We start from the raw sequence: 19,955 nt of genomic DNA, 5'->3' as shown, positions 1-19,955 counted from the left end.
AGGGCATAGGAGAGTGCAGGACACTAGGAGCTCTTCATATGTTGAAGGGAATATTGTGCTGTCAACTCTGGGGCTCTAATCTTAGTTTTGCTGATCTACTGACAGATTATCCCTCTCTGCTGTATTACGTTCGCAGTTGCAAGGAACTAAGTGGTTTTATTTGGTGGGCTTAGTTGGTGCGATAAAATTCTGGTTGTTTAACCGTAATAGGTGAAAGCAAATGGTTTTTCTCACAGGTTGAATACCATCTTATTTATGGCTATTGACTCTTTTGTTTGAATATAGGAAAATAACAATTAAATAAATTGTTATTTAACCATTTTGTAGAGAAATTTCTAACAGTGTTGATTGGACTTTATGTAAAGTTTATCTTATGTTAACGGTAATGCAAACCTTATTTTCTACCTAGGAAAGTAAACATGTATATGATTCTTATTGAAACAAGACCTTCAATACGAAGTTTAAATTTACAATTACCTTTTACTATTTGCTTTTAACTATCTATGTTTTACTATTTGTTCTTTATTATTTTTCTAAGTTTAAATTGCTCTGTGTCCACAGAACTACGTTAATAGATAGGACTTTCAATTGTGTTTGTCTTATGTTGACCGTAATGCAAACCTTATTTTCTACCTAGGAAAGTAAACATGTATATAAATCTTATTGAAACAAGACCTTCAATACGAAGTTTAAATTTACAATTACCTTTTACTATTTGCTTTTAACTATCAATGTTTTACTATTTGTTCTTTATTATTTTTCTAAGTTTAAATTGCTCTGTGTCCACAGAACTACGTTAATGGATAGGACTTTCAATTGCGTTTGTCTTATGTTAACGGTAATGCAAACTTTATTTTCTACCTAGGAAAGTAAACATCTATATGATTCTTATTGAAACAAGACCTTCAATACGAAATTTAAATTTACAATTACCTTTTACTATTGGTTTTTAATTATCTACGTTTTACTATTTGTTTTTTATTACTTTTCTAAGTTTAAATTGCTCTGTGAAGACCCTTCAAAGTCTTAGTTTATTTAATATTGAAAAAAAGTTTGAAATATATGCATTAGTGGCAGAATTGCTAAGATATCCCACTCATGCTTGAGATGGCGCCGAGTTTTATCCCAGCTGGTGAAAGTTTTTAGTTTCTTAATAATTCAAAAGTTTTTTTTTTTAAATTTAAACTATACATGTATACAGTATTCTCACTGGCTTCTGAAAAAAATAGTGCTTTGGCGAATCTGCTGGAGAAAAAAAAAACATTGAACAAGTCAAAAAAATATTAGCAAAAAAAAAATCCGCCCCCAAATACTGATCCGAATTCAACTATCGGCTATCGAAATTACCAAAATAAGTATACTCTTGAAATTTCAGAATGTTAAAAAAGAAAATAAATTTTACTCTATTAAAACACGAATGTCTGTAAAATTTTCCTTTTTTCTCAAGGTAATTCTCAGTTAGCTAATTGGGAACATATTTCTGAGACTTCTTTTTTTAAAAGTAAATATAATAATAAAAAAACAAACTTAAAAATCATTTATTACCAATGTTTAATTCACTATCCATTAACATCTTCTTTTATCCATTAATATCTTTGACGATAGATTGATAAGTTATTATCTATTAAAGTTGCCTTAAATTCTTTTTTTCCTTCTATTTTTTTTTTGTAATTTAAATTTGAGATTTTATAAAACTTTTTATTTTGAAAAAGAAACCAGAACAACAGCTTGCAGACAAGAAGAAAAAGAAGTTGTAATTATAGAATATTAAGTTATTCATTTCTTCCCAATATAACGCTTCACTGCAGATCTTGGTACTAAAGAACTCTCTCCGTAAACCAATCGTAATCACGTTGTAGAGATGGGTGAAGGTCACGTGCTAAATTTTAGTTACAAACCTATCACGTGATATTGCCAGCAGTTGAATGAACAAGGTTGGGTGATTTTGCTTGCCAAGATCGTTCTTCATTCACATCTCGTTTCTAAAGTCTATGAGAAATTACGATTGAGGAAGCTTAGCTTGTAGCTTTCGACGAGTTTCTCATTCAATTTGTAGTCATCTATGGATGGTTGACCGTGCAAAGCTAAGCACAGATGGCGCTAGGGGTTAAAATTCGTCGTAAGACTTCCAGGTTACCACTTCCCTTGGCTATCAATTAATGGGGTATGCCATCTTGTATGCCAAGCTACTTCGCATTGAATTTTACGCCTAAGCTTGAAAAATGGCGCCATCAAATATTATTATATTTGTAGTGTTTACAATATAACGCGTTTTTTAAATTTAAATTTCAACGAAACAACATAAGAAAGAAGCCCTGCAAGATGCAACTCAAATAACTAACTGTGGTATTTTACGCAAATGTAGCCAAACACCCAAAGCATGGCACACTTCAATTATGTGGTGATATTAATTTTCTTAAATTTGTTTTAGGCTCACAAAGAGTTAGAATTAATAAATTACTGAAAATTCTTATGAGTAAATTTAAACATAAATCACATTAAAAAAACTTCCTAGAATATTAAGCCTGTTCACACATCGCCTTGTAAGCATGGCATAAGCGGATGGATACACCGGAAGTTTTTTGAATTTCTTCCGGTTTTAGAAACTTGTTGTTTACATTCAGTCAACCATCCATAATTGAGTTCCAAACGAGTCCGTTCGTTTTTTTTTTAAAAAAATTTTTGTTTATTTTATGTTGGTTTATTGTTATTCAATGCTTTCTAACTTTTATTAAGTTTTACAGTGGAAGAAAAAGGTAAAATTGAAAATAATTAAGAAATGAATTTTCGTTGCTATTTTACTAAAACTTTTTCAAATTTTTAGTTACTTGATTATTTTTTTTTAATTTAGCTTTTACCCCTTACCTGTAAACCACTAGCTTTTTTTTGTCTGTTTCATAACCGTCGTTGAACAGCTGACCCAATTTTGAGTTTACGACTATCTTTTAGTTCAACTGCGTAGCCTTGTGATTTTGAACACAATCCAAATGACAATGGAATGCGTGGATCAAATATTGAGAGAAATTTGCGGTCTTGGAGGACTTTTTGATGGAAATAACCAGCATTAGCGATACATTGATGAGAAAACAACGAAAACCTCACATGGTGAGCCCGACAGTAAAAGCACTCTGACCCATGATCCATCTACCACTAAGGATAATTTGCGTCAGCTCTGTGGTGGGTGCGAATCGGGAGCAAAATTCCTATCCACAAGCTACCGTTGGGATTCGAACCTGGGTCACCACATGGGAAGCAAATACTCCACCGCGGCTGCGTTTTGATAAAAGACAAATGGATAATCAATCAATACTCTGCAAGGGTGGTATTATGACAGATAAAATGCTTAGGACCTATTCAAAATTTCGTTAACAAAAAAAAATATATTCTGACATGAAAAAACGATAAAAATATTGATTTTGTCCTTCGATGTAGAGACTTCTATCTCAAATTGATACACCTTTACAATTGTAGTGAACAATAATTATTCAACAATTATGACGGAGTTTTTTTTAACACGGATTGATCTCCAACCAATGAAGTTACAAGAAGCATGAATGATTAGCGTCATTTATCTGTTAAAATTATGAGAATCAATTACAACCAAAGAGTTTTTTTCCGATGCCCACCTGGGCTGACATTCGTCAATATGGCTCAGGGGATAGAGCTTTCGCCTTCCAATGAGTGACCCGGGTTCGAATCCCAACAATGGCTGGTTGTTATAAATTCTGCATCCGGCTTGCACCGACCACAGTACTTGACATGAAATATCCTCAGTGGTAGACGGATCATGGGTTACAGTCCCGTTGCCATCAGACTAACCTTGGAAGTTTTTCCTCTCTGACTCAAATGCGGGTTATGTTCCCTCAAAAAGTCCTCCACGAAGGCAATATTCGATCCAGGAGTTCTCCCATTACTTCTCCAGGAGTTCCTTTACCTTTTGGATTTTGTTCTAAATTACAAAGCGACGGAGTTGAAAATTAGTAGTTGTAAATCTAAAATTGGGTCGACTGTTCAACAATGGTTATGAAATAAAATAAAATTCAGGTGTATTAGGGCAGATTTGTTGGCCACTCTTTCAGGGGCACCATACTAGGTGGGCTAACGGCAACCAAAAAGTAAAAATTATATTCTCGAACAATTTTCCATGTTCTTCTTCTCCTCATCGATATTAATAATTAACGTGTATCTCACTATGGAATGGGTGATATAAGTTTGGCCTTAAGCCATAATATCGTGTTCTTGCTTCCTATAACTTCTGAGGTGTATTAATTTTAGATAGAAAACTCCTTCTCACTATACTCATAATTGTTCACAATTTCAGTAGTGTATCAATTTTAAGTTAAATTCATTTTATTGCACAATTTATTTTTATTTTAAAAGTTTTCAACAAGAAACAATAGAAGTATTTTTACCTCTTTCAGGTAAATCATGGTTTCCACAAGCCTGACCCTCTTTTGTGATCTTTGTATATTTTTTCCTTTTCTTTTTTACTTTGTGTTTGATTTTATGCAACATATGGTTTTATAGTTATTTTAGTGCGTAATGTTGTGCCTACGGCCTCGTGCGTCATTAATTCTACATTCAGTTTAATTATAAGTATATATGCAAACAAACATAGCATATATTGTATAGAGCGTTTACAAAAACTGTGTTTAAAGCACAATTTTTACTATCACGGCCCTTCTCCAGAATTCACATTAAACATTTTAAGTAATCTGATTTCTTCTATTGGCGAAGAAAATTGTTGGGGTAATGTAAAATGAAGTAGCAACACACGGTTTTATAGTTATTTTAGTGCGTAATGTTGTGGTTACGGCCTCGTGTCATTAATTCTACATTCAGTTTAATTATAAGTATATATACAAACAAACGTCGCATATATTGTATAGAGCGTTTTCAAAAACTGTATTTAAAGCACAATTTTTACTATTACGGCCCTTCTCCAGAATTCACATTAAACGTTTTAAGTAATCTGATTTCTTCTATTGACGAAGAAAATTGTTGGGGTAATATAAAACGAAGTAACCTTTCTAGTGCATGAAGTAATAATTTAAATTCCGTTTTTTTTTCTGCTTGTGTTCCGCTCTGTATTCTTTTCAAATTATGAAAGAAATCTGTTTTTATTGTATGAAAAGTAAAGGGGTATTTTAAATAAAGAACAGTTCCTATTCTACATTGTCTTACCTATTTCATTTTTATTATGTAGCCCCTGTAAATTTACGCTACTACTTCGCTATTATTCTAAGCAAAATTAAAAAAAAAATCTTGCACAAGAAATGAATGAGGTGAAATAATGTGTGTCACTGGGAGACAATTACCGATATTGCCTTAAGTTAAATGTTTGAGTACTTGCTGTAGTGAAAGAAACAGAGATTAACATAAATAGGGATGAAGAGATTCAAAATAATACCGCTCTTAAATTTTTTTACTTAATTACAATTAGAATAATAATTAATTGAAACGCATATAATTTCAGAATGTTATTTTAACAACGGGAACAAAAATATGATTCACTTTTCTAATATGCTCATTTGTATTTTGTAGATGAAATCTTACGACTTATTTAATTGCACTCGCATACAAACTATTTGTAATAGCTTTTTACCTTTCAGCTATCTTTTTTTTAATAAGGTTTATGTTCTCTGTGGTAGAATTTTTTCGGACTTTCTGCGACAAACCTCTCTAGCCCTAATATCTTTCTGCAAGATACTTTCAATAATAACAAATATACAGGGTTATTCATAATTCCTTCCGGGGTTTTGAAACGTTATAGTAAAGAAACGGAGACAAATATGGCAAAAAAGAACATATAAAATTATTCCGAAAGTATTCAAGTTTTACTTTTAGCAGTTGCCGGTAGATGGCAGTAACATGTACCACTGAAGCCAGTTGTAGTAAAGAAAAATGGCGTTCACAGGCGGAGGAATTATGAATAACCCTGCATATGTTTCTAATTTAAAGTGACAAAAGCGTTGTTTACAAAAAAAAAAACTCGATTTTGATAAAATAAATTGCACTTAAATTCTTTTAATAGAATATGCAATATTTGTTTTATTCTAATACTATCTATATTCTATACTGTGTATATTCTATACTAATACTGTTTTATTTGAAGACGATATTCTATGTAGGAGGAAAACGCTCAAATTATTTCCCTTTTCACATTTTGCAAACGATCATCTCACATAAAAAAAAAGAAAAAAGAAAGAAACTAATTTAAAATCGAGAAATCTGTTGCAGTAACTAACCAAAAAAAAAAATCTACGACCAAATCACACGAATCGGACTCTTTAATAAGGGGTTATTCAAATGTGTGTTTTGTTTCGAGATTTGGTTTTGCGACAATGTCGCCGTGTCACCGCGATTCTGCCACGGGGTGTATGTTTAACTTGCACTTAAGTTTAAGGAAAATGTGACCTTTTTTTTAATCATTTTCTGATCATGTGTTATATGTTCAACTTATAATTTTTTACCTTTCTGTTACTTTTTCTGATAGGGTTTAGTATATTAAACTTACACTTACATTTAAGGAAAATGCAACCTTTCTATTACATTTTGATTAGCTTTTGTACGTTTAACTTACAACTACATTTAGGAAAAATTTATTTCCTCTACGAATCACTTTCTGACGTTCTTCTACGGTCTGACGAATCACGTTTTTGCCTCTTTCCAAAAGAAGCACGTCGTCGAGTTCCAAAAGAAAGACCAGATGAAGCATTTCATCCCAACTGTGTGTTAGTTCAGGTTCAACCCGAAGATGGATCTGTCAAGTTTTGGGGGTGTTTTTCTTATTATGGATTGGGCCCCTTCACTGAGATGTTCACAAAAATGAACCAACATGTTTATTTGAACATTCTGGATGATTAGATGTTGCCTTTCAGTCAACATCTTCATGAAGAGTGTGCTGTCGATATCCCTATTTTTCAAGATGACAACAGCGAAGTTCATCGGACTGGAAGAATATATGACTGGTTTTATGAACACTCAGACACTCAATTACTTCTCGACTGGCCTGCAAAATCACCTGACTTCAACCCCATTGAAAATTTGTGGGACATGTTGGAACAACGGGTAAAATGCCGAAATCAGCATCCTCGCAATTTGGTGAATTTGCGCGATCAAATCCTCAGCGAGTAGCTTAAACTGGATTTGACGTACCTCAAAAACCTTGTGGACTCGCTTCCTAACCGATTCAAGGCTGTTATCGAATCCAAAGACGGTGTTACATGCTATTAAATGATGTTTTTTATGATTTCTCCAAGGGTGACAAATTTTTTGTCCGGTGTGCTTATCAAACGTATATTAAATATTCAACGCATATTAAAATTTCAAACGTATATTAAATATTCAACGTATATTAAAATTTCAAACGTATATTAAATATTCACTTATTTTTTATTATAATATTTATTGTTTTATAATTTTAAGATAAAGTTTTCAGAATAAATTGAACAAGCTCAATATTATACTAAGATTATTCACTACTTAGATAAATATTGATTTTAATATTGAAGTTCTCGGAAAGCTTTTAAATCTTAACGGTTAGTTTCATTACTTTTATAAAACAAATAATGCATCGAACTAAAACATAATATTTTCAATATCACTAGTTTTATTTTGTGTGTAATTATTACCTCCCGAAAATAAAATTGTCTATGAAAGGAAAATATTAAAAATTTTATTCTATTCATTTAGGAAACTCTCTAAGTTATTAGATTTTATCGACACTTTTGAGTACGATATTGTTTTAGTTGATCTATCTTGATTTAATTTTATTCTTGTCTCTTTGTAAACACATATTAAGGAAGTGGTACATAACATTCTAACATTAAATAAAATTTCATTATTTTTTCTTAAACTTCGAATGAAAATATTTTATTTGCTTTTAAGAGCAAAAACTGTATTATTTTCTAAAAAATATTAAAAAAAATGTAAATTGGATTGAATTAACGCAATGGTACAGTTATAGTGGCAATGATACAGTTAAGTTTTAAGTCCGTTTTTAGTTAAGTTTTAAGTTCAGAGCAGAAAGTATGCACGTTCTGTCAACGGACGTTTAAATGTGCTTTTTAAGACTTTAACCTATCTCGATGGTCTAGTAATAAAATTATTTTTAGCAATTTTAAAATGTTTATTTTAAATTTTTTTCTATCAATGAAATTTAATAATGGCAACACAAACATTTTATTCCATAAACCAATTAAATTTGATAACTCTCAAACCATTTAGGACAATTGTCTCTTTTGACGTAAATTAAATTTTAATGTCATTTAAAAACTATATGAATAACGATATAAACGAAGGATAAATGTTAGAGAATAAAGGTAAATGACAGTTCAATACGGGTCTTTAATTCGGGCTCTTATTTTTGGTTGATGTAGGTGTTTATGGCTAATTAGGCTCTTTGCCAATGTCCGAAGCAATTTGCAATGTGCTGGGCTAATTAGAAAGGTTTTCAGTATTTTCACATCTGATATTTTTTTTAGCTTGTTACAATCGGCCTATACATAAATTGGCCAATTAGAATCTATTCGAAGAATTACTCAAACTGAAATTCCAATCTACATTTAATTACACTATTTGAAATAAGCCTTCACTATTTTGAGCAGCACATTGCTATCTGCTTTAAAGAAATCAGGCCAATTGAACAATTAATATGCTTCTTTTTAACTATAATAATTCAATGGTACATTTTCTAATTGACCTACAGATATGTGGCTTCATTGCAATAAGTTTAAAAAGTGTCAGATTGATTGATTAGAAAATACTGTAGACTATTTCAATCAGCAGGTGCTAGACCCATGGCCTGTTTGCGAAGAGCCGAATTATTCAGTTTGAGTGGTCGGCAAATTGTTCCTTCAAATCGCTCTGGCTTAAAAATACAAGTCACTCTCGAATTGTAAAAAATAATGCTTATTTTTTTATAATTTGTCCAATATATTTTCTCTCACAAACATTATATTTTTCTTTTAAAAATATCATTTCTATTTCATTGGCTTTTTATTTAAAATAATTTTATAAAGGTAACCGTAAGATCAGGGGTCTGTCCAGACATTTTGTGAAAGGTCCGTTTTTGTAAAATTGTGAAAAAATTACTCGTAATTTGTGAGTATAAAATAAACGTTAAGTCACATTCTTTCATCCAGGGTCCTGCTTTTGTAAATTTGTGCAAATAGGGTTCTGTTATTGCAAAAAACTTTTTCAAGGAGTTTTTAAATTGTAAAGGCATACAAGATTTAGCTCAACACTGCAAAATTATAATTTAAAAAAAATGTAAATTTTCAAAAATAAACTGCAATTGCTGCTACTAAATTAGAGATGCAACATACAAATATTTGGTATTTAGCCTATACTGCTGAACGCAGAATATTCATTTCGGACGAATAAAGGAAGAAGCGTCTGCCGAAGACAAAACTTAATTTGTTTACACCTGTCTTCCCCCTGGGAAGGGTTATTTGATTAACAAAACAATAATGAAGATAAAAAAATTTGTGAAGGGTCCGATTAAAAGATAAACTATTTTGTGAAGGGTCCGTTTTTATGAAAAGATATTTTGTAAACGGACCCAAGTTTCTTCTAAACAGACCCCTGAAGATTAAATAAATTATGAATTATCGGTTGGATCTAAATACAATCCAAGGTTTAAAAACTCATCACTGGTTATAAAAAGAACTAACTCGCTGAACCCCTTCAACTATTCCAAGTATCCCCTAAGGTTCCGCGGAGCACCTTTTGGGAACAGCTGCTTTACAGAACAACTTTGGAATGACTTAATTGACGATCAGAAATTGACGGCCCAAACCATCTATTCTGGTTATGGCAGTTGCATTCACATTTTACCTAATCATGCACTGAGTTAATCTCAGAACTTACTGTAGTTGACAGAACATGGATTTTTGCGCTGGACTTACTGTTGGAGGTTCTTAGTCTTTTCATTTCCTGTTAAGTACACGCAGTCTATTAGTCTCACTCACTTTTAGCGGTTTAAGTTCGCATTCAATAGATTCTTTTTGAGTCCCAGCTCAACCGAGATTTAATTTAGAAAATCTGCAAAGAAGAAAGGTTGAATAATGACAAGGACTCATTTCTTTATCATTATTTAAGTTTGGAAGAAAAAAAGCATAAATGAGAATTCTGAATTTAAATTTAGAAATAGCGTATGCAATAGTCTTTTTTTATATTGTTTTTTACTGCTATTTATTTTTCTAAAAAATGTACTACAAAAAATCTTAAGGATCTGCGTCGATGAAACACTAAGAGGTTTTTGGTTAAAAAATAGGCTTAATATTGTTGTTGAAATTTTTTTCTAAAAGCTTGATGACTTGATCAAAATTTTTCTCTATTCAAGCAATTAAAAAAACAAACTAATTTTCATCAGTTTTAAATTACTGCTACGAATTGTGAGCTTTTTTTTTTTTAACTACAATAAAATATACTACAACTATTCTTAAACTACAATAAAATAGAAAACTCTATGTACAAATACTTAGTTATTCTAGAGCGCATACTATTGGTTTTCGCGAGATCTACCACCATATTTACCATTATAAATTCTGCTTGTCCTGAAAAAAAAAAATTGCCTTAGGCACGAATCTCTAGTATAGGTTTAAAAATACTTTTTCCACTCTCTTTAAGAGCTCGAAATCTATATCTAGAAAAATCTCGTTAGTAAAAATAATGTACCGTGTCAATTTTATACCGAAAAATACCTGTGAGTTAATGATACATTTTTTACAACCTAAAAAGGGACACATGAGTGGGATAGTTTCACGTGTGACCTCTCACTGCATAATATCGGATTCATCATTGATATTTTATCAGTTATATTTTGTAATTTTTCGCACCGTTTTGGTTTTTATTATTCAAATTAAAATTAATGATAAGTGATCTATAAGAATTCGTATAAGTATTTATATTTTCAAGAAGTTTTGACTGTTATTTCAAATTTAATTTTTGCGCTTATTTTTTCGTCATTTTAGATTTGCCATTTTGCAATCAGATTGTTGATTTCGAATTTGGTTTGACACAGTTTGATTTCTTTAATCTGAAATGAAAATCTTGAATACGCATTGCTGTTTAAGATTTTCGCAATGCAGCTTTTTTGAACTCTTGGGCCCTCAAAGTCGATATTCAGTCCAAGTTTAAGAGTTACCTCACTTTTATCTTTACATTTTAGTATTCTATTTCTATCAAGACTTTAAATAGCGATTAATATTTTCTTCATGCTATTTAAAACTTGCAAGGTGGTAAATAAATAAACAATCAACAGCATTTATTATCGCATATGGAGTGAATAAATTGGTTGTGAAACAATGAGATCTTCTAACAATGTCGATATTCAGTCCAAGTTTAAGAATTACCTCACTTTTTTCTTTACATTTTAGCATTCTATTTCTATCAAGACTTTAAATAGCGATTAATATTTTCTTCATGCTATTTAAAACTTGCAAGGTGGTAAATAAATAAACAATCAACAGCATTTATTATCGCATATGGAGTGAGTAAATTGGTTGTGAAACAATGAGATACTTCTAACAATGTTTAAGATTTTTATCATGTATGTATGTGTTTAATAGAAATAAATATTGGTCCTTATTTCTTTTAGACACCAACAAGTTATTCTTGAATATAACGAAACAAAACGACCTTTTAGTTTCGAAATTCCTTAAATGCTTTTAATTTGTTAAAAGTTTACTGTTGCATTTTATTAATGATTCAACTAATTGAAGTCATTTTTTTTGTCATTTTTTTTTGTTAGGGCAAGGTTAACAAGTTTTCTTTTCTTATCTAAGCGACCTGACCCAAAGCCAGATTTAAATAAACAGGTTACAATTATATTTTATCGAAATATCAGTTTTTTCACTTCTTTTTTTGAATTAAATAGATACAGATAAATTTTGAAATAATTAAATTAAGGCATTAAAATTGTTTTTGTTTATAACAATCCAATTTCATTTTTTGACCGGCGTTTTGAACTTATCGTTAATTTTGTTGACTAATTTAATTTCGTTTGTTCACGTAACCCATAATTCCCTGACTTTGTAGTTTTGAACCATTTTGAACCCTTTTTTTGGCAGTTTTGAACTTTTGAACGATGCCTTTCACTGAATTAATAGCACTTGATAATATTGTTATCGGTAACTAATGAACAAATTCTTATTAATTTATTTAATTTTTCTAATTTTCTTATAGAAGCGATTCAGATTGTATTCACCAACTGGTATACTTAAATAACATTTTATAATTAGACTAAAATATTTGAAGTGTCTGTATAGGAGAAAGTTAGGATTGTTATCATATTCTTCACACGTTAGTTAGTTAAAAAAATTAATTCTTCACAAAATATTGTCTTATTGTAAAAAAAGAATCTTCATTAAAAGATGTTACATTAGAAACGGACTATTTATAATATTTTTTATATTAAAATATGAACCGTTACGATATTTGCCCTACCTGTAAAAACTGATTCTTCAGAAATCTGTATTCTAGGGGTGCACAACTTTTTTGATTGAAGGGCCATTTGCACGGCACGTAGATTAACGAAGGGCCGCACGCATAGTGTTCTAAGCACCAGATATTATCTGTAAACTTAATAACATATTTGCAGAAAATTAAATACTTTTAATTATTTGAATTTATTTAAAACTAAAAAAACTGATAAATTTTTAAAAAAAACTTTTTTCACTTTTCACAATAATTAATTTACTAATATATATATATATATATATATTGGGAGGGGTGATATAAATTCTAACCAAAAAAAAGCTTACAGAATGAAAATGCAAAAAAAAAAAAAAAAAAAAAAAAAAATACGTATTTTATAGAGTAATATAAATTTGAATTTAATATTTTAATGAAAGAAAATTTATAATGTTTAAACAAAAACCAAATTAAAAGAAATTTTTACTGTGTTCAGAAGTAATTTAGTTTCAGGTTCTCTATTATTTAAATCATTACTAGAATTTTGACTATAGGATGCCATATCTTTATCAGTATAAACATGAGTTTGTATTTCTTTATCAACATACATTTTAGTATTTAAACTAGCTTGTGTAAATTGACTTACACAATTTTTAATTGGTAAATGTGATTCAAAATCCGTTTGAGTTTGTTTACATTGAAATTGTTTAGTTTCCTCCTCATCTTCAGAGGGATTTTCAATTACTAAAGAATTTTTTAAAAAGTTGAAATCGCATAAACAAGTTAAGATGTGTTTGGCAATTTCATCTTTATTTCCTTCACTGGAAATATTTAAAATGTCTGAAATTTTGACTAAGTCCGAAAAATTGAAAGTATTACAAATTTCTTGTAGTTTGTTTGAAAATTCTTCATCGTTAGGTTCAAAAGAAAATTCAGAAAAATTTAAAATTTTGTTACGGTTTAATCTAGAAAAATCATTTGGAAACAAAAGTTTAAATAATAACTTAATTTTGTTTGCCGTCACTAATTTAATTGACGTTTGAATCACATTTATTTCCTTTAAAAACATTTTAGATGCACGATAAATACAATACTATATCATAATATTATATATAAAAAAAATATATAAACACAAGAAATACAATCTAACTCTATTCCATTATTCAAAATAAAATATTTAGATTACTACTCATATCCAGTATTACTAAAATATTTAAGCATAACATTGAGACAGATAAAAAAATGAGAGAAAAAAAAATATATCTACAGTAAATCCTTTCCATTCACACTTTTTTTTTTTTTTTCTTTCGCGCACTTAAATCGTAGCAATTCATGAATATTCATGATTAAAATTCGTGCACATTCTCTTTTGTTTTCCCTTTTTTAGAAAACAATTCTTGTAAGAGACTAATTCATTTTTGAACCAAAGTGAAATTTCTTTTTGAGCACTAATGAACATCAGAACTCGATGGATGGGACACTGTAGGGTCATCGGATGGGATACTTTCTCTGGTTTCAGGGGACAGCATTTCAGGCGCGACGAGGTATCAGTAGTACGGGTGGAAAATCGCCATCCTTCCTTCCTTCAACATTTTTTTCACTGCCGATTTTTTTCTCCTCCGGGGTTGATGGAAAATTTCAACGTAGCAGTCACAGCCGGTCAAAGATTTCCTCAGCAAGCAACTATGCTGCCGACTTGTAATATCAGGGCTCCAACCCTGTTATTAGTGTTGTATTTAGCTTGAAATAATTGCAGTCATAAGCCATCAGACGTTCTAAACAGGTTTATTAAATGTAGACTGGTATTGCTACAGTTGACGTCCAAGCTCCCTACGGGAGGGGACTGGACAAGACTCCGGACAATTCCGGCACAGCTTATCAGGATCACATTATGATGAAAAGGACACGCAAAACTATGCGCTCTTACGTTTTATACCAACATAGATTTGATGTAAAAAGGCACATTCGTACATTCCTTGTATCCTTACGCATTAAGGAAAATCATTTCTGCTTCCTTATATGGAATTGAAAAAGGGCACGATTCTATAAATAACTCTTCCTTTGAAATATAAATCTATTTATATTTCAATGGTATGTTTTCAGCCTTGAATTCCCAAAATAGAATCTCTCTACGCTTATTCTTTAACAAAGACATTTTATGAAAACGAAAGAGTTTTAGTTCTTTTATTAATACAAAAGTGTTTAATTCTTGTATTATATATATATATATATATATATATATATATATATATATATTGGGAGGGGTGATATAAATTCTAACCAAAAAAAAGCTTACAGAATGAAAATGCAAAAAAAAAAAAAAAAAAAAAAAAAAAAATACGTATTTTATAGAGTAATATAAATTTGAATTTAATATTTTAATGAAAGAAAATTTATAATGTTTAAACAAAAACCAAATTAAAAGAAATTTTTACTGTGTTCAGAAGTAATTTAGTTTCAGGTTCTCTATTATTTAAATCATTACTAGAATTTTGACTATAGGATGCCATATCTTTATCAGTATAAACATGAGTTTGTATTTCTTTATCAACATACATTTTAGTATTTAAACTAGCTTGTGTAAATTGACTTACACAATTTTTAATTGGTAAATGTGATTCAAAATCCGTTTGAGTTTGTTTACATTGAAATTGTTTAGTTTCCTCCTCATCTTCAGAGGGATTTTCAATTACTAAAGAATTTTTTAAAAAGTTGAAATCGCATAAACAAGTTAAGATGTGTTTGGCAATTTCATCTTTATTTCCTTCACTGGAAATATTTAAAATGTCTGAAATTTTGACTAAGTCCGAAAAATTGAAAGTATTACAAATTTCTTGTAGTTTGTTTGAAAATTCTTCATCGTTAGGTTCAAAAGAAAATTCAGAAAAATTTAAAATTTTGTTACGGTTTAATCTAGAAAAATCATTTGGAAACAAAAGTTTAAATAATAACTTAATTTTGTTTGCCGTCACTAATTTAATTGACGTTTGAATCACATTTATTTCCTTTAAAAACATTTTAGATGCACGATAAATACAATACTATATCATAATATTATATATAAAAAAAATATATAAACACAAGAAATACAATCTAACTCTATTCCATTATTCAAAATAAAATATTTAGATTACTACTCATATCCAGTATTACTAAAATATTTAAGCATAACATTGAGACAGATAAAAAAATGAGAGAAAAAAAAATATATCTACAGTAAATCCTTTCCATTCACACTTTTTTTTTTTTTTTCTTTCGCGCACTTAAATCGTAGCAATTCATGAATATTCATGATTAAAATTCGTGCACATTCTCTTTTGTTTTCCCTTTTTTAGAAAACAATTCTTGTAAGAGACTAATTCATTTTTGAACCAAAGTGAAATTTCTTTTTGAGCACTAATGAACATCAGAACTCGATGGATGGGACACTGTAGGGTCATCGGATGGGATACTTTCTCTGGTTTCAGGGGACAGCATTTCAGGCGCGACGAGGTATCAGTAGTACGGGTGGAAAATCGCCATCCTTCCTTCCTTCAACATTTTTTTCACTGCCGATTTTTTTCTCCTCCGGGGTTGATGGAAAATTTCAACGTAGCAGTCACAGCCGGTCAAAGATTTCCTCAGCAAGCAACTATGCTGCCGACTTGTAATATCAGGGCTCCAACCCTGTTATTAGTGTTGTATTTAGCTTGAAATAATTGCAGTCATAAGCCATCAGACGTTCTAAACAGGTTTATTAAATGTAGACTGGTATTGCTACAGTTGACGTCCAAGCTCCCTACGGGAGGGGACTGGACAAGACTCCGGACAATTCCGGCACAGCTTATCAGGATCACATTATGATGAAAAGGACACGCAAAACTATGCGCTCTTACGTTTTATACCAACATAGATTTGATGTAAAAAGGCACATTCGTACATTCCTTGTATCCTTACGCATTAAGGAAAATCATTTCTGCTTCCTTATATGGAATTGAAAAAGGGCACGATTCTATAAATAACTCTTCCTTTGAAATATAAATCTATTTATATTTCAATGGTATGTTTTCAGCCTTGAATTCCCAAAATAGAATCTCTCTACGCTTATTCTTTAACAAAGACATTTTATGAAAACGAAAGAGTTTTAGTTCTTTTATTAATACAAAAGTGTTTAATTCTTGTATTATATATATATATATATATATATATATATATATATATATATATATATATATATATATTGGGAGGGGTGATATAAATTCTAACCAAAAAAAAGCTTACAGAATGAAAATGCAAAAAAAAAAAAAAAAAAAAAAAAAAAAAAATACGTATTTTATAGAGTAATATAAATTTGAATTTAATATTTTAATGAAAGAAAATTTATAATGTTTAAACAAAAACGAAATTAAAAGAAATTTTTACTGTGTTCAGAAGGTCCCGGGGGCTGCGCATCAACTGTCGACCGGCCGCATGTGGCCCGCAGGACATAGGTTGTGCGCCCCTACTGTATTCAGTATTTAAAATTGGTTTCAAAATATTCAAATTTGCTTTTTAATTAGGTACGATCGCAATGAATTGATATTACATGCCCTGATTGCGCATTTTTAATGAAATGGAATTGTCTGATTTAAAGAAGGTATTTTTTTTCTTTTTTTGTCATAATACTGAAACTAATTTTTAATATTACAGTACTATCGTAGTTTTTTTTTATGTACAGGCATTATATTTAATTTAACAGTATCATCGTACTTGTTGCAGTTGTACTGCTGCGTTCGAAAAAATCGAATCGTTCGAATATAATTCTTGGAATAAAATACATCATACTCATTAATTTATTGATATTTTCAAGAAATCATGAATCATATCTTTACATTACACGTAACTATTCATAATTAACGTGATTTTCAAATCGCACATCTCGAATGGTAATTTCCGAAATTATCATCTCAATCGCATTTTAGAAATTTTAATCGCGATTTGTAATTTACGTGTTTTTTTGATTTACAAATGCTACATAGCCATATGTTTTGAAATAAAACATCACGGATTATTTTAGAAATTTAATTTATTTACAGTTCTAAATTTACAGCTTGAAACACGTCGTTTTGTTTATTTTTTTATTTTATAATTATTTTTGAAAAAATCTATTTTCATCAATGAATTCTGAAAAACGAGGTTAATATTTATTTGCAAACCTTACAATGCTATTTTATTACTTCGTTCACACCACGACAGCAGAGATGCCAACTTGCTCCAGACAGCGGATAATTATTTTCGAATAATTAGTTATTTGGCGAATTGGCCTACCAGTAATTTTTGTATGTACGAAACTGTGGCACTTAAAACAATTTTCAGGGGATAGAGCGTTCGCCTTCCAATAAAGTGAATCTGGTTCGAATCCCAGTGACGGCAACGTCGATTTGAATTCCGCATCGGGCTCACAGTGCGGACGTAAAATATCCTCAGTGGTAGACGGATCATGAGTTAGAGTCCCTTTGCCGTCAGGCTAAACGTGGGAGATTTTCGTGGTTTTTCTTTCCATGTAACGTAAATGCGGGTTAGTTCCACCAAAAAGTCCTCCACAAAGGCAAATTTCTCCCAATACTTGATCCAGGAGCTCCCTTGTCTTCTGGATTGGGTTCAAAATTACAAGGCTACGCAATTGTACATTGATAGTCGTAAACTCGTAATTGAGTGGCTGTTCAATGCCGGTCATAAAGTAAGGTAAAATAAAACAAATTTTAAGATTATAATTAACATGTTTTATTCCTAATACCATTGCTTGGGGTACGTTTTTGGAAAAAAACCTTCCTTTGCAATAAAAAATATTTTGAAGAAATGTAAAGCAAAGATCTATGTTTAACGATGAAAGTTATTTACTGTTATTGCATAGCTCATTCAATAATCATAAATAATAAGCTTCTTATCATCCATGACAACTCCGAGGAGAGATAGTCTTATTTTGTATTAACGTGATTCATTAGTCACGTGTTTTTTAAAAAATGTTTTTTCTTTCTGAGTAGTGTATCGTCTGCAACCTATACGATATGGATTATTTTAAATTTATATATTCTATTTTAATATACCATTATATTCTAATTTTAAATGTGTGATATTAGTGTAGTAGTATTCTTCCAAAATCTGTTATTTACTGACAGCTGTAGCGCTCTAACTTTTTTTCTGTTTTGACTTGTGTAAATCAATAAATAAAATCCCATTAAAATTTGTCAGGTGAGGAGTTGTTTATTTTTCCTTATAAATTTTTTTGATTAAAAAATGAATTTCAATTCAAAGCTTTAAAAAGCTTTGGTTTTCTACAGTCCGATGTTACAAAAAGAGATAGAGAGAGATTCTCTATTTATTTTTAAAATAAAATATGCGCATATTTTATGCATGCATTCTTTTGTGTTGCTTTCATCAAAATCTCTACTGTTTGCTTGCATGATTTTTCGTAGTTAATGAGATTCTGAGAATGAAACAGGAACTTTCAACTATTGCAAAATAGATCATAAATATTTCAGCTTGTTTTTGTTTGCAATTCTCGATACCTTTTTGTAACTCATTGTTGAAAATTTTATTGATTAATGAATTTCAATATATCTTTTTTTTAAAAAATATAACAAAATTTTCCATCTTTATTTTAAAAGAATTCTAAATTTTATACTTCTAGATTTTAATTTTACCTTTCGGCGAAATAAATAATCTACTTGCAATAAACAACAATGAAACTGCAACATCTCAACAAGTAAATATATGTTTTCTAAGCATTGATTTCTTTAAAACTTAATACCTTACGATCGCATCATTATGAAACTCGTTGCTTACAAGTTGTAACACTTAATTGTTGTTTTTTTCTCCTTCTTATCTCATTTTGCAGTTTATTTTTGTATCTTCTGTTATGTTTTAAAAATAGCACAAAAATTATGTCGAACAAAAGCGATATCTTTTGGGTGAAGGTTATTTTAATCGTTCGTCAGTTGGCATAAAGTCCCTTGGCGACAACTACCGAGAAATAAGGCCTTTGAGATCACCAAGGTCTTTCAGTGACGTCACAAACAGTAGTTTTCAACTGTGTAGTCGCCAATTTTAAAAATTTGTCATGGAACAATTAAAAATTTCGGTTGTCCGTTGGTTGTACTATTCTATATATCTATTATTATATTAATGGATATGTAAAAAAAAGTTTGCGAATTTCTCATGATGCGATCTTTGCATGATACGATACATCTGATTTTAACGAAAATGGATTACGTGACGTTTACCAAGTAGCAGTGAATAGCCGAGTAAGTGTTATTTATCTTTTGTTTTTTAATATTCGTTTTTTCAAACTTTATAATAGGTTTCTTAATTACATAATAAAGGAAGTCGCATTTTAAAGTTTGCAATGTTCCGAATACTCTGTATTGTTTTTTAGCGGATATTATAATATAAAATTAGCAAAATATTCATACTTCTGTAAAACTTTTGGTCGTAAAATAAAACAAATTTCAATATCATTTTTTTTTTGTGTAAATATTCATGAATTCGGACAAAATATAAAACTATCCTCGAAAATA

At 30.2% G+C, this 19,955-nt stretch overlaps 1 protein-coding gene across 6 annotated transcripts in view; it reads left to right on the top strand.

Annotated features, from left to right (window-relative positions):
• The window catches only part of LOC107445918 (uncharacterized), a 227,196-nt gene that overhangs the window by 67,287 nt on the left and 139,954 nt on the right, over positions 1-19,955 (top strand). Inside the window, exon 1 of one of the 6 annotated variants that reach the window (XM_071183494.2) lies at positions 19,445-19,682. The exons of the other annotated variants lie outside the window; for them this stretch is intronic. The gene's annotated coding sequence lies outside the window, so the exon portion shown is untranslated. Of the gene's footprint in view, positions 1-19,444; positions 19,683-19,955 lie in introns of those variants that run through there. 6 annotated transcript variants of the gene reach the window in all.

The sequence above is a fragment of the Parasteatoda tepidariorum genome, chromosome 7 (assembly GCF_982258835.1).
Source record: "Parasteatoda tepidariorum strain Cologne lab strain chromosome 7, Ptep-v5.0, whole genome shotgun sequence".
NCBI classification, from domain to species: Eukaryota; Metazoa; Arthropoda; class Arachnida; order Araneae; family Theridiidae; genus Parasteatoda; species Parasteatoda tepidariorum.
Note: the sequence above shows the minus strand (reverse complement) of the source record. Positions and strands in the feature narration are given on the sequence as shown.